Source organism: Microcebus murinus, chromosome 4 (assembly GCF_040939455.1).
Source record: "Microcebus murinus isolate Inina chromosome 4, M.murinus_Inina_mat1.0, whole genome shotgun sequence".
Lineage (NCBI taxonomy): Eukaryota > Metazoa > Chordata > Mammalia > Primates > Cheirogaleidae > Microcebus > Microcebus murinus.
The window spans coordinates 58,672,342-58,687,755 of NC_134107.1; positions in this window are offsets into that span (position 1 = coordinate 58,672,342).

The following is a 15,414-nucleotide window of genomic DNA, read 5'->3' on the forward strand; positions in this document are numbered from 1 at the left end:
GACCTATATAGTGTCCTTTACAGTGGGAATATACCTATATCTCAGTCCTACCTGTAGCCGGATCTAAGTGTTTGCCCAAGGCGGGACTCAAAGCACTGCTGGGCCTCTCAGAGCTAACAGCCCAAATCTGCCCTGAGGGAGCTGCTGGAGGCTCAGGGCCCACCAAGTCAGCCACTCCCAGTGGTCACCCTTATCCTCACTCCTCCTGATGCCGCGTTCCAGTCCCACACACCATCTGGGTCTCACACAGGGCCAGCCTTACACAGGTACACACACTTGGTCACGCCAGGCCACAAGCAACAGCACAGCGGAGTTGCCAGATAAAATACAGGATGCCCAGTGCAATTTGAATTTCGGATCAGCAATGAAGAACTTTTTACTAGACGTACATCCCGAATATGCTAAATCAGGCAACCTTACACCTGAGGCCTTGCCTCACCCACATCGTAAAACCTTGAAGTGCCACGCTCACATGCCAGTTCCCACACAGATCTCAGTCCCTCACTGCTCGGGATGCACGCAACGGCACCCAAGTCACAGTGCTGGCGGGCACGAGGCTCCGCACATCCTCTCTGGGCCAGAGGAAGAGCCTTTGCTACTCGGTTCATCTCACCTTCAAGACCACCTCAGGCGGAAGGCCAGGTGAGGACCATTAGCCCCAAATGGGGAAAGTAAGACCAAAAAGAAACAGAACCTATCCTAGATGTCCCAGCTTGTTGTCCCCTGGGGGTGGGAAGTCAGGCTATACCTGGGGCCAGGCTGTGTCCCTTGGTCAGTCCAAGCTCCCAAGCAACACTCAGGCTGACAAAGCCTCCTAGAGGAGCCTCTTCCCCCCCAAGAACAGGAATAGCCTTGGGACTTTGCGGCTGGACCCCCAACCTCTCCCATCACCCAAAGGGTAATCCTGAGCTCTCCCCAAGGCCCCTCTAGTTACAGGAGGTGGAATTGTCCTGAGTCAGGGCACTGAGGACCCAGTTGGAGATTAAAGATTAATAAGAAACCAAGCCGGGCGCGGTGGCTCACGCTTGTAATCCTAGCACTCTGGGAGGCCGAGGCAGGAGGATTACTCAAGGTTGGGAGTTCAAAACCAGCCTGAGCGAGACCCTGTCTCTACTATAAAAATAGAAAGAAATTAATTGGCCAACTAATATATATATATAAAAAATTAGCCGGGCATGGTGGCGCATGCCTGTAGTCCCAGCTACTCGGGAGGCTGAGGCAGAAGGATTGCTTGAGCCCAGGAGTTTGAGGTTGCTGTGAGCTAGGCTGATGCCACGGCACTCACTCTAGCCTGGGCAACAAAGCGAGACTCTGTCTCAAAAAAAAAAATAAGAAACCAAAAAGCCGGGTGCAGTGGCTCACGCCTATAATCCTAGCACTCTGGGAGGCTGAAGCAGGCGGATTGCTCGAGGTCAGGAGTTCGAAACCAGCCTGAGCAAGACCCCGTCTCTACTAAAAATAGAAAGAAATTAATTGGTCAACTAAAAATATATAGAAAAAATTAGCCGGGCATGGTGGCGCATGCCTGTAGTCCCATCTACTTGGGAGGCTGAGGCAGCAGGATTGCCAGAGCCCAGGAGTTTGAAGTTGCTATGAGCTAGGCTGATGCCATGGCATTCACTCTAGCCTGGGCAACAAAGTGAGACTCTGTCTCAAAAAAAAACAAAACAAAAAAGAAACCAAAACAAAAAAGAAACCAAAAGAAGGAAGTTGTGTGGGTTGCCGGAAAAGGGGCTGTTGTCCCAGGACTAGAGTTCTTCCCATCTTGGTAGAAAAAGGCCTAGACAACCTTGTCCTCCCTGAAGACACCCAAGACACCCCCACCCCCACCAGGCCTGAGCACAGCGCTGCGGGGAGGGCTTGGGGTCAGGCAGATGGTCCAGGCACCTCTGACAAGAAACGCCAGGGCTTGGAAGGATGCATCGACCTGGCAATGGAACTCAGTTTCTGCAGGCTGCCCCCACCAGCAGCAGCAGCAGGAGGACCAGCATGCGGGGGAGGGGGCCACTTGGGCCTGGGACCCTCTCTAAGGGGAGAGGTTCCCCATGGTTCTGCTCCAGTCCCTGTCTACCTCAGGCAAGGCCCTGCCCCTCTCTAGGCCTGTTCTGTCAGAGTGGGGGTGCTCCAGGGGCCTCCCCAATGGGATGAGTGCTCAATAATTTGTGAAGTCCCGTGTGGCGGTGGGCACTACTATTAGACTTCTCCCTACCCAGAGCCTGGGGGTACGATGGGCAGCAGGCCCCTGCCAGGCCCAGAGGGCAGCCCCTGGGGCTCAGGGGTGCAGGGCTTAGGGAGGGAAGGATGGCAGTGGAGGCAGGAGAGCTGGGGCACAGTTCCCTGCTCAGCAGGCTAGCGCAACAGATTGGGCTAGGGAGCCAGGCAGCCTGGGTTAGAACCTCTCAGTATGTGGTCTAGAGCAAGTTACTTAACCTCTCTGTGTCTCAGCTGTCTCATTTTTTTTTTTTTTTTTTTTTTTTTGAGACAGAGTCTCGCTTTTGTTGCCCAGGCTAGAGTGAGTGCCGTGGCGTCAGCCTAGCTCACAGCAACCTCAAACTCCTGGGCTCAAGCAATCCTCCTGCCTCAGCCTCCTGAGTAGCTGGGACTACAGGCACGCGCCACCATGCCCTGCTAATTTTATATATATATATTAGTTGGCCAATTAATTTCTTTCTATTTTTATAGTAGAGACAGGGTCTCGCTCAGGCTGGTTTTGAACTCCTAACCTTGAGCAATCCGCCTGCCTCGGCCTCCCAGAGTGCTAGGATTACAAGCGTGAGCCACCACGCCCGGCCTCAGCTGTCTCATTTTTAAGAGGGGTAGACTAAAAGAATTTCAGTCATTACCATGGGGATGAGGTGAGTTAATCACATGGTGTGCTTAGCACAGTGTCTGTGCTCAATAAATGCCACAGCTGCTATCGATTCCTGTCTTCTGAGCTACCTTTCCCCCAGGTCTGGCATCTGTCCCCAAGACATGGCCTTTTTGCTGTATCTTTGTTCCTCAACCTGGAGGCAAAAGCCTAGGGGGTTGAGAGGGGAGCAGAGGTGGATGTGATGACATCTTGTCCCCCTCCCTCACCCCCAGGGCAAGCAGAGCTGCAAAAGGCCTGGTTGGGTCCCTTTGGGAGGCCTTCACTCAAAGGAATTAGCTCCCGGGATCCACACAGGCCCCTCCTCAGAGCCTGACTGACAGCTGCATGCCAGGACAACAGCAGGGCACAGGGAATCTGGCCACGCCCAGCCAGAGGGCAGCACAACACTGAGAAGTCCGAGCTCTAGGGACTGGTTCCTAGGGCTGTGCGAGGGCTGGCTGCTGTGGGTTCTCTAGCGGCTCTGAGAATGGGGCTGAAGGATCTGCCCTGGGTCAGGGCTCATCTTGGGGCCAAAATCCACACCTAGAATAGGCCCTACAGCAGGCTCAGCTTCCATAGGGCACTGCTGTTTGGAGGACTCCTGCCAACTGCTGCTTCCTGCCCTGAATCCCTGGTGTCCTGGGTCAGTGGGTATCTCCCCAGTCCTCCCCTGGGGAAGGCTGCCTCTTTCAGCACCTTCTAAATTTAGGGCTTGGGCTCTGTGACTCATTCCTGAATCTGCTTTGCTCCTCTCCTCCAGGAGTGTGCTCCCACAGTATTTTTATCCTCTGCTGCCTCAGACTGATTAATAAGGCCTTAGAATCCTGCAGCAGCCACATGCTCCGAGGAGAGCTCCCCGTCCCACTCGCCCAGGCCAGCCCTGGGCTCCTCTTTGACTGGGCCCTTTACTCCCCACCCCCACCCTTACCTGTCCACCTTCCCAACTCTCCCCCAAACCAGAGCCTAGCTGGGGGCCACCCTGGGGGCTGGCTCCAAGCAAGACTGTGGTGGCAGTGGGGGAAGAAGTGGAGCCAAGCCCTGCCCCTCCAGTCTGGCTGTCGGCAGAGCCCTTAAGTCAAGTCAGGAGGCCTGAGCGCTGGACCAGACTCACCCCTACTTTACTGTGGGACTCTCAGTGTGTTCTTGGTCTCTCTGATCTTCTCTCTCCTGCTCTATAAATAAGGAGTTCGAACCAGAATGCCATGAGGGAAGCTTGGAACAGAACAGAAATGACCACTGGGCCAGGTCTCCAACTTCAGACAGGGTGGGCCAGGGTGGGGTGTCTGATGTTGGACCCTGGCTCCCACCCAGGCTCCCCTCTGGCCACAGCCCCTGCTCCACTACAGGGAAACACTTGAAAACCTGCTGTTAGCTTTCCTGGACATCTGCCCTGCAGGGAGGAAAGGCATGCACAGCCCTACACCCTGAAGGGGCTGGAAAGAGCCCAGGCTCTGGTTCTGGTCTGACTGTCCAGGGCTAGAGTAATGTGCAGCTTTGGGTAAGAATCTCCTTCACTCTAGGCCTCAGGCTGTGGGGAAAGGAATCATGTGTACGTGCAGGTGTAAACACTAGAGACATCTCTCCCCTGCCAGGCTCCCAGGGCTGGATGAGGAGATGGGAAGATGGGTGCCCCACTTGACTTTCATAAAGGCAGGCACCCAGGGCATGGTATGGAGACATCTGGGAGAAAGCAGACCTGGACTGCTGCATCTCTGTCCCTGCCTGGCTCTAGGAGAACCGCATCTGCAGCCTGCCTCAACTTGTGTTCATGAGTAACAACAGTGGCTAACATAAGAGCGCTTACCATGGTGCTAGTGCTGTTCTATGCATTTAACGGTTCTTAACTCACTTACAGTTAAACCTCGAGACAGTGCTGCATAAGGCTTAGTGTCGCCACTTTACAGACAATTTGAGACTTAGAGAGGGACAGTGACTCACCCAGGGTCACAGTGTTGTCACTGGGAAGGCTGGATAAAAGCCAGGTCTAACTGCAATCCTGGCTTCTGTTTTCTACGCCAAGGTAGCCCTTCTCAGCATATACATTAGACAATAAATGTTTGATGAAGATGTTTGATCACTGTCATGTAATGGAAAGATCCCTATACTAGTCCAGTTCTACCCCAACTCCTTTGTGTCCTTAAGAGAGTCCCTTTCCTTCTTTAGATTCAGTTTCCCCAGCTGAAAACAGAAATCATAACTGAACGCCCAGAGAATTAGATACTTGGCAGGGAGAGAGGATCTTGGATTTCTATTTCCACAAATACCTGCCTTTCATGACTTGCCTGAAGAGGCCCAAACTGCAATCAGAACTCAGGGTCTCCCAGCCCCTCCCCCTAACTGCCATCTCTAACCTCTAAAAGCACTCCAGAGAGAAACAGCTCTATAGAACCCTTGTGTCTCTGCTACAAGGGACAGAGAAAAGTTCGCTCCCTTGGTGGGCAGCTGCATGATCCTGCAGGTGGCATGATGCGCCTATGGTGCTACCTTGCTGTTCCACCTGGCTGGGGGAGTGGCTCCTACAGCCTCAGCTCAGTGTGCATCACTTCCTCTTCTCATCACCCAGGCCAGCCCAGGTATCATCTCCAGCTCCACTGGCCCCAACTGGAGTCACCTGAGCACTCAATGCCTCCCTGGCTCAGGAACAAAGTCCAACACCTTCCCACTCCTTTCCATTCAGAGTCTGTGCCCTCTCATCTGTCACACCTGGGCCCTTTTTCTTACCTGGGCCACTGTCCTGAGAAGCAGGTCTGTACAGCTCCAGCAACACTGTTCTCTTCCTCTAGGATTCTCCAGATCCTCCTTAACTCCCTGCCTCTGGTGGTCATCTCAACAGAGCAGGGCCCTTGTCCATCAAGCCGAGGTGGGGGTTAGAAGAAGGGCTGAGAAAAGGGACACCCCCAGGTTTTCACGGTACAGTCGATCTCTCTAAGCTTGTATCCAACACAGACACTGATCCTTGGAAGGTAGGGCGCCAGGTCCAACGGCAGAAAGGTTAGGCTTTAGCCCTTGCTCAGAGACTGCTGATGCTGAGACCTAGGGCAAGCCCCTACCCCTCTTGAGGCCCTTAGTTTTGCAACCTGTACAATGAGGAAATGGGTTCCTCAATCTGCAATCACCTGACTACAATAATTTTTTGCCTTTATAGACTGCTTGGGTAAATTCCCCCAAAGTAAACTAAATTGTTTTCACTCCTGGATCTCATTTGATCCTCACAACAACCTATTCCCATTTAAAAACGAGAAAGGTCCCGAAGGGAACAAAATTACCCAAAGTCACACAGCAAGTCGGAGGTAGAGCCTGGCCTAAAGTCCTTGAATCCTCATCCTTCTCTGGTCCTTCACACTCTGTGATGCTGGGACTCTGCGTGACTGTCTCTGACCCGTTGACCCATTTGTAAAAGGACTGTTGTGAGGATCACATTAGGAGAGGCAACGAAGGGGGCCGTGCTTTGTAAACCATAATATAAAAGACAGAAAGATGACTGGACCGTTACGTTACTATTTATTAGTCATCTTCGCTAGGGCGCCCCCGCGTGCCGAGCCTGAGACGCAGCGCTCGCGCACGCGCTCCTTGGTGTTTACTTGCGCGTGCGCTTCCGGCCCGGGGCCGCCCGATGGCCCCCGGGTTACTCCACGTCGGACTAAGGGCGGCGCTGCCCCACGTCCCCTAGTGGTTGTCGTCGCTCCGTCACCATGGCTCTCTGGGGCCCTCCGTGGGCTCCGCTTTGGTTGAGGCGTCTCCAAGGCCCCAGAACGGCAGAGATCTGAGAAGTGTCAGGAAGAGGCCCAGCACACTCTCCGTCCTCCTTCGCACCTGGGACGCCAGCGTCTCAGTCACTGCTACACTAAGCCTCAGGTGCCGGCTCTGGCCGCCTTCGCAGTAAGCACGGTAACCACGGGGAATTGGACCGGGACGGCTGGCGCACTGTCCTATGGGAATTGTAGTTCACGACTAGGACCTTTGTGGGGCTGGAACGCAGTAGAAACTACATTTCCCAGGAGTCCAAGAGCCAGAGTCGCAGGAAAAGGGCCCGCGGCACGTTGGGAGATGGAGTTTGGGGAAGATAGTGAGTTTGTGCTGGCAGGGAAAGGCTTTGAGGCGACAGAGCCAAGTGCTCTGAGTCTTGGCTTGTGGGTTACGCATGAATTACACGTAGCTGCCGTAGGAGCGGAGTAGCATTGTTAGAGCTGTGTTTTAGAAAGATTCCTACTTATCCCCCACCACTCCTTGGGGACTGCACCCACGGGGTCACCATTACCTGGAACTCCAGTTTTCACCCTGCTGCTGTTGTATAGAACTTTCTGCAGTGATGGAAATATTCTGTCTGGACTGCTCAACACAGTAACCACTAATCTGTGGACACTAAACACTTGACATGTGGCTAAATGCCATGGAGGAATCAACATTCTTACTTAATTGAATTTATTTTAAATTTAAATTAAATTACTTTTAATTAATTTAGATTTAAATAGCCACCTGTGCGTATGGTTACCGTATTGGACAGCCCAGTGAACTAGACCTATTCGCATCTTCAACGCCAACAGTCACCCACCTGTTCTTCTTGGTTACTTACTACTCATAGTCTTTGCAGCTTCCTCAGTCACTGTTCCCTCTAAACCCCCAAATTAGTTCGGTCTCTAAAATCTGTCCTGCTACTTATCAGGCTGGAATAATAGAGACATAGATAATAATCTGAAAAGCAGCTGTGACATTAACAGAAAATATTTTTCCCAAATATGTACTCCAGCTGTAAAATATAATGACCTTTGCTTTGAGGACTACTTCTTTCTGAGCATCATTGTTTTCTAAAATCATATACTACTATATCAGAAACTTTACTGTTTGAAGTTATGTGAATAAGAATGAAATTCTTGCCTGGGGGATTTAAGTCACTAAGTGGACAGAATTTATAACCCAGGTGCAGAGATTCAGATAAGGAGTTTTGAACACAATATTCCACATCTACCTTAACTTTATTGTTTCTAAGGAAACAGGACTGTGGGTCTACTTTGCAGTCCAGACCTGATGTTGACCCCCCTTACCCACAGCTCTGCTTTGCTTTGGGCCTATCAAAATATTTCTTCATTTAAAGTTCACATCTCTACTCCCTCTCAAACCCTGTAACTATCTTTTCCTTTGTGCTTGGTGGGACACCCCATGATTTCTCTGGTGTGCTGTCTGTCTCATTTCAAGGGGTCAAGAAACCTGACTTCATCAGACTATGGGTTTTTCTCAGGTGGTCTTTAGCCAATTGGGCTGGGACACTCTGAAATACTGGCACCCTGCAGGTCTGTCACAGGCCCTCTCTTCACTCTGCACACTTTCTTTGGATGACGTCATTCACTTCCATCCATATGCTTACAACTCCCTAACCTTCCACTTAGGCCTTTCTCCTGCCTCTAGGACATCTCCCTCTGGTTGACTCACTAGTCCCTTAAACTCAGTGTGTTCAAAAATGAAATTTTTTTTTGTTGTTGTTGTTGGCTGATTCTTTCTTTGATTAGAGGGCAACCACTATTCACTGCTGTTCCAAGTAAGAACTAGGCACTAACCACCTCTCACCATGGAATGGGTAGGAGACACTCCTCACCTGGGCCAGGTACCTCTTCACCCTCTGTCCTTAAACTGCATTACATTGAATCAGTTGTTTTTCACATAGGTCATGACCGAAAACCTTAGAAAGTTGGAGGTTTTCAGGTGGAAGGAGATAGAAACGAAGCTTGATTTGCTCTACCTCTTGTCCCTGTCCCTTTAACAAAGGGTTGGGCCTCAAGGTGGGCGCTGCAGAGGAGGTCCCACCTGTCTCCCCCTTCTACTGATCTAAGCTCTCATGGTCCCCTTCCTTAAAGCCCTTCCAGTGTCCCCACCCCACCCAGTCCCAGGTCCCTTCTAGTGCTTTGGAAATTTCACAGCCACTTGGGTTCACTGAGCCTGGTGGCTTTCTCCTGGGGCCAACTCTGAGAGATCTGCACAGGGGCAGGCTGTGGCCTATCTGCTGCTGGGAGGGAGGGTGAATACTGTAGGAGGAATCTTCCCTTTAGCTGTGCTTGGTTTTCTCTCTAACACTTCTTGAAACCAAACACTTCAACAACTTGAGGATCTATTAATAATGTCCTTGTGAAGGACCCTCTTGCCACTTCATTCCACTCCACCTGTGCGACATCTCATCTGCCAAAGAAATATGTGTTCCTCTTACTCACATAACTTTAACCTAGCTCTTTAAAAAATAATATGGGGTCATCTTCTACTTTTTTACCCATTTCAAAGCATTTTTCACATTAGCTAATATTGAATGATGCTGAAATTACATTTTTTTCTCCTTGGTGGGAGGAGGGGTGTAGTTTTAGCTCATCCCATCCTAAATAATATTTTCCCTTTAAAGAGTCAATCTAAATAACAAGCAGAAAGAGGCTTTCTAAAAGAAAATGTTTATTTGGGAAAGAGCATTGCAACAGGAATACATGTATCATAGCAAACTATGTAGGTATTTAGGGATGTAAAGAAAGACAAAGGTTTTTAAAGGAAAAAATGAGGAGGATTACATAATTGTCTTGAAATAATTATCTTTGGCTTCAAAGATCAGTAACAAGGGTGATGCCAGTCCAGGATTGGACAGGCAGTTGCTAGGCAGATTTCCTTATAGAAGTATTTTTTTGTTCAAGGTTGTTTTGGCTTTGTGCAAGGTTGTGGTTTTTGCAGTCTTTTGTGATAATGTTTGTTATCAGGCATACAAGTACAAGAAACATTTTTTTAAATTTTCTTTTTCTTTTTTAAAAATGTATTTATTTTTCAGAGACAGGGTCTTGTTCTTTGCCCAGGCTGGAGTGCAATGGTGAGATCATAGAGAACTCTAACCTCAAACTCCAGGGCTCAAGAGATCCTCCTGCCTCAGCCTCCCAAGTAGCTGGGACTACAGGTGCATATCACCATGCCCAGGCTAGGTTTTTTTAAAAAATTGTTTTGGTAGAGATAGGGGCCTCACTATGTTGCCCAGGGTAGTCTCAAACTCCTGGCCTCAAGAGATTCTTTCGTCTGGGCCTCCCAAAGTGTTAGGATTATAGGGGTGAGCCACTGTACTCAATCAGAAATCTCTATTCATATATTTCCCTTGGCTCTATTGTTAGAGTTTTTGTTTTAACACTAGTGACTTCACTTTGATTCTAGCAACTTTTATAAAAGTAATAGTCAATAGTGAGTGCATGTGGTATGCAGGTAAGGTCAAGGGGTCCCAAGACTCCATTAGCTACTGCAGTGGTTGGAATGTTGGTGCCCTCCTCCAATTCATATGTTGGACCCTAATAGCCAATGTGATGACATTAAGATGTGTAGCTTTTGGGGAGTGATTAAGTCATGAGTGCTCTACCCTTATGAATGAGATTAGTGTCCTTATAAAAGAGGCTTGAGGGAGCTCCCCGGTCTCTTGGGAGAACACCGAGAGAAAGCACCATTTTTGAAGCAGAAAGGGAGTTACCAGCCACTGAATCTGCTGGCACCTTGATCTTGGACTTCCCAGCCTCCAGAACTGTGAGCAATAAATTTCTGTTGTTTATAAATTACCCAGTCTAAGGTATTTTGTTATAGCAGCTCAAACAAACTGCAGAAGAAACCACTTAACCCATGCCCTGGATATTTTTAATGATTTCACACTTTTAAACTGTTTAATTTTTATTTCTATATTAATTAGTTATAATCTATGGTGGGCTGTTGGTTATGGACATAAATAATTAATTAAAAACAAGCATAACAATAAACCTGTAAATTTGCTTCAACATGATTGTTACCAGATTCTTGCGTTTATCTTATCAAAACCCATACACAACACATCCAGATGTCACTAAGACTGCAAAGTCACTTCTACAAAAGAGAAAAATGGTAGATGTGATGATCAGTCATATCCCATTTGGTATTTCATGCACCAAGACTAAAACCAGCCACTGCCAGAGGTGTTATTTGTGCAAACTGAATGCATGCAAACAGCATTCTGAACCTTTTATCTCATCATTTAGAAACAGAACAGGCCGGGCTCACGCCTGTAATCCTAGCACTCTGGGAGGCCGAGGCAGGTGGAAACCAGCCTGAGCAAGAGTGAGACCCCGTCTCTACTATAAATAGAAAGAAATTAATTGGCCAACTAATATATATAGAAAAAATTAGCTGGGCATGGTGGCGCATGCCTGTAGTCCCAGCTACTCGGGAGGCTGAGGCAGCAGGATTACTTGAGCCCAGGAGTTTGAGGTTGCTGTGAGCTAGGCTGATGCTATGGCACTCACTCTAGCCTGGACAACAAAGTGAGACTCTGTCTGAAAAAAAAACAAAAACAAAAAACAAAATAGAAACAGAACAGAACATTAGAAACAAAAAATAAACCTGTTGGGCTTTAAGAAGTATAGACACATATTTCCAATGTCAGGACACACAGATCACGCTCCTTCTTTGGCTTGCACTGGATCCCATCATATGGATGTACCAGGATATATGTAACCCTTTGTCCTGTTGCACACTGGAATGCAACTGATGGGTCCAAAGGTGTGTATACAGGCAGTCCCCAGATTACAAATAACCTGACTTATGGTGTCCTATGCTTACAAATGTACTCCCCAGGTTCCCCATAAGGATAATTTATAACTAAATAATTAAATGAATAATTTGGGACTAGTTCTGCACACGCAAATAAACCTGCATCGCGTAAGCAATCCATTGGTGCAGCATCTTTATGTTAGTGGCTGGTCTTATTGTTTATATGGTCGCTTATGCACAGCATCATTCTCATCTTGACTTTTTTGATTTGATTTTGTGAGTCTGTGCTTACCCTTATGTCCAAGACTTCAAAGCAAAAGTCCACTGCAAGTCCGGGTGAGCCTGAGGTAAAGAGAAAGGTGACTACAATGGAAAAGAAAGTAGAAATAATTAAGCATTCAGAGAAAGGCCAGATTCCATCATTTACTGGGAAGTATTAGGCTTCAGTCACTGGACTATCGGAATAATTATAAAGGATAAAGGGAGAATAACGGAACATGTAAAAGGCAGTGCTCCAAAGAAAGCATCAATTATTACTAACCAGCAAGTGAATTAATTATTGAAATGGAAGATTATTATTAATTTGGTTAGATCAAAAGGAGTATAACATTCCTATTAGCCTAGTGTTTATGCAACATTAGTGTTAACGTTTAATATTCTTTTTTGAAATTTCTCTTATCACCTATCTAAACTTTTTGTATGAGTTTGTTTTTATATTTTGTTTGTTTGAATTTTTAAAAAGAGCACAATAGTTTTTGTAACTTATTACAGTACAGGTGTATTATTATTACAGTGCAATACAATAAATATTACATTGTATTATTATCACATATGAGCCATTACAGTGTTGTTAATATTACTGTATATGTGCTATTCATCAGGGATCTGAGTTACATACAAATCCAACTTAAAGATATTCTCAGGAATGTATCTTTTTTTTTTTTTTTTTTTTTGAGACAGAGTCTCGCTTTGTTGCCCAGGCTAGAGTGAGTGCCATAGCGTCAGCCTAGCTCACAGCAACCTCAAACTCCTGGGCTCAAGCAATCCTGCTGCCTCAGCCTCCTGAGTAGCTGGGACTACAGGCATGCGCCACCATGCCCGGCTAATTTTCTATATATATTAGTTGGCCAATTAATTTCTTTCTATTTATAGTAGAGACGGGGTCTCGCTCTTGCTCAGGCTGGTTTCGAACTCTTGACCTCTTGACCTCGAGCAATCCGCCCGCCTCAGCCTCCCAGAGAGCTAGGATTACAGGCGTGAGCCACCGCGCCCGGCTCAGGAATGTATCTTACGCGTAACCCAGGGACTGCCTATATATATTGGATACGGGCAAATTGTCCCCCCAAGAGATTAAACCAATTTACACTCCCACCAGCAATGAACAAGTATCCTATACCCTTACCAAATGTGAACATAGTCATATGTCGCTTAACTTGTGAGAAATGCAGGTGATTCTGTCATTGTGTGAACACAATAGAGTGTACTTACACAAACCTAGATGGTACAACCTACTACACACCTAGGCTATATAGTATAGCCTATTGCTTCTAGGCTATAAACCTGTACAGGGCATTACTGTACTGAATACTGTAGATAGTTGTAACAGTGGTAAGTAATTGTGTATCTAAACATAGAAAGGGCACAGTAAAAATGCTGGCTTTATAATCTTATGGTGCCTTCGTTGTTTATGCAGTCTGTTATTGACCAAAATGTTATGTAGCATGTTACTGTATTATTCAATTTCTTAATTTTTGCCAATCTGGTAAATAAAAAATGACCTCACATTTTAATTTTACCTTATATTTCACTGATTATGCATTGTTTTATTTTTTTCTGGATGATATCTTTTTTTTTCTTTTTTGAGGGGTACATGCAAGAAAAGTGAATTTTCATTTTCTTCTTCTGATAAAAACCATTGCTCATTTTTCTTTATTTTATTTTTTAGAGATGGGGCCTTGCTTTATCACCAAGGCTGGAGTGCAGTAGTATAATCATAGCTCACTGCAACCTCGAACTTCTGGGCTCAAGTGATCTTCCTGCCTCAGCCTCCTGAGTAGCTGGGACAATAGGTGTACTAACATACCCAGCTAGTTTTCCTTTATAATACAACCTTTCATATTCTAAAAATGGAAGATAAATATTTTTACTCAAAATCCATCACTCCTTTATCACATAGTATTCAAAAATGAGAAAATTATTTAAAATTTCCTAGGAGTGTTTTGTGAGTCAAAAAAGGATTACTGGCTGGGTGCAGTGGCTCACACCTGTACTCCTAGCATTCAGGGAGGCCAAGATAGGAGGATTGCTTGAAGTCACCAGTTTGAGAGCAGCCTGAGCAAGAGTGAGACCCTGTCTCCACTAAAAATAGAAAAAAATTAGCTGGGCAACTAAAAATTAGAAAAAAATATTAGCCAGGCCTGGTGGTGAGTGCCTGTAGTCCCAGATACTTGCGAGGCTGAGTCAGGAGGATTGCTTGAGCTCAGGAGTTTGAGGTTGCTGTGAGCTAGGCTGACAGCATGGCACTCGAGCCTGAGCAACAGAATGAGACTCTGTGTCAAAAAAAAAAAAGTTTATGAAAGCTTGTACCCAGTATGACTCCTCAACTGAGAGAAATAGCATCTCTGTACCTCACAGCCAGGCAGAATCCTACTAACACACCCTCCAATGCACACAGCCAGAGTTCCTTTTATGGTGTCCCCAAGCACTCAAGAATCAGCCAGTCCTAAAGGGAATTCATCACTGTTGCCAACTACCCCTTGTTCTCCATGGGTAGCAGGCCCTTCTCCTGGGCATGGCTTTTGGTGAATGTTACCACCCACCTTCAACAGAAGTATTCCTTAACAGACAGGCCAGGCCTGGGCTGATGACACTAGAGATGCAGAAATACCTGGGACCCAAGCCCTGTCCCAAGGGGAACCCCACAAATCATAACACAGTGTGATGACTGTGGTGACAGAGGACATATAGGGCTATGGCTGCCCTGGGGCTGGTATCAAGAGAAGCCTTAGCTCAGTGCAGGGGCAGAAAAGTATTCCTGGAGGAAGTGATGCATAAGTAGCAGCCAAGCTGACTAGAGGGGAAGGTGTTCCCAACATCAGGCACAACATGTGCAAAGGCCTTGAGGGTTTAAGACAGTGACATGTGAGGGACTCAGCCCAGTTCATTGTGGTTTCTAAGGAGAGCAGGATACACTGTTCTGGGGTGTCACTGGCCTTCACTGCTTTCTAAGTCCTGTGACCCATCCCTATCAGAATCTCAACATTCTTATCACCTTCAGGGCCTACATGGCTCCCCAACAGCACCCAATTTCTCCTTGTTTACTGGGGATGGCCAGGGCTGCAATCACTTACTGAGGCCAGGGCCTGCTGGCATGCCCCAGGGTGAGGCTGTGCCAGTGAATCAATTCCTCCTTTTGTTTCTCACACCAACCTGAGCCTGCAAAGCTCTGGACAGGGGCCTTGCTAGAGACAGTTTTATCATCGTTCCCTGCAACCCATGATTCACTTTCAAGCGTACCATAGGAGATGTCTCTGCTCCTCCAGAGGCGGCCCAAATGCAGTGAACCACTGAGTCCTGAGTCGGGACACTGGGCTGCTGCCAGCTTAGCCACTTGCAACCACCCTCAGGCAAGCAAGCCCCTTCTCTTCTCTGGGCCAGGACCTTTCCAGATAAAATCAGCTGTGTCCCTTTACTCTCGGGGACCTAAATTTTCGGCGACCATCTGGGCCCCTAAACCTTGCTCCCCACATGGGCGGTTCTGCCTACCGTCCTTCCATTCCCGAACCCACTGGGAGTTTTGATGCCGTGGAACCTCTGCACTTGTTCTTCCCGCCGCCCAGAGTCGCTTTTCTCTCTCCCTCAGGCCAACTAGTCACAAACCCAGCTTAAATGCCATCATCTTCGCAAAGCGGGGCCTCTTCCCTTCAGTCTCTCCCTCTTCTGTGCTTTCTTATCTGGCTGTCATACTGTGTGTACCTTACGTCTGTGTCCACTCAGAGTCCGATGTGAGGGGTCTCCCTGTCCTAGCTTGGAGCGCGGCCAGGTCC